Below are 897 nucleotides of genomic sequence, written 5' to 3' on the forward strand. Positions count from 1 at the left end.
CCCTAGACACCTCCAAATTACCTAACTGCCCTTGGAACCCAAATTTGGCCAAATTCCCAAATTTTGCCAAAATACCCAAAACTGATCAAAATTCATTCCAAACACTTTGAATACATCCAAATTTGCCAAAACTGACAAAAATGGCCAAATTACCAAAATGCCCCTCCATGGCCAAAAAAATCCAAAAAACTCCAAAAATTCCCAAAAAAATCCCAATAAATTCAAAATATTCTCAATTTCATTTTGTCCAACTATAACACGGTCCAATTTAGTCAATTTGACCACCTTTGATGAAAACCCCAAATTAGCCCTAACATTGGCTAACACCCCAAATCTCAACAATTGAATGCCTTAAACCTCAAATTGGCATCCAATTTTTATTGAAAATCCTTTATAAGGTCATTTTTGATCAAACACAACAATCAATTTGAGCTTAGTCCAAAGCTAGCTTAAGTTTGACCCAAATTAGATCCATATGCCTAAATTGGGTCTAAATCCAAATTTCATCAAAATCCACTAAATCAACTTCAAAACAATTTTTATCCTTCATGAAAGTTGTTTATCATGATATTTTATACCAAACCCAACAATCAATTTGGACTTAGCCTAAAGCTAGCCTAATTTTGACCTAAATTTAGCCCTACATGCTTAATTTAGGTCTAAAACCAAAACACATCAAAATCCATCCAAATTGACCACCAAATCAACTTCAAAACAATTTTCATCATTCATGAAAATTGTTCATTATGATGTCTTACACCAACCACAACAATGAATTTGGACTTAGCCCATGGCTAGCCCAAGTTTGACCCAAACTTAGCCCAATATGCTTAAAATGGGTCAAAAATAAAAAATTCACCAAATTGATTAACCAATTGACCTCAAAATGACTTTCAC

This window comes from Phalaenopsis equestris, unplaced genomic scaffold (genome assembly GCF_001263595.1).
Source record: "Phalaenopsis equestris unplaced genomic scaffold, ASM126359v1 Scaffold213213, whole genome shotgun sequence".
Classification (NCBI taxonomy): domain Eukaryota; kingdom Viridiplantae; phylum Streptophyta; class Magnoliopsida; order Asparagales; family Orchidaceae; genus Phalaenopsis; species Phalaenopsis equestris.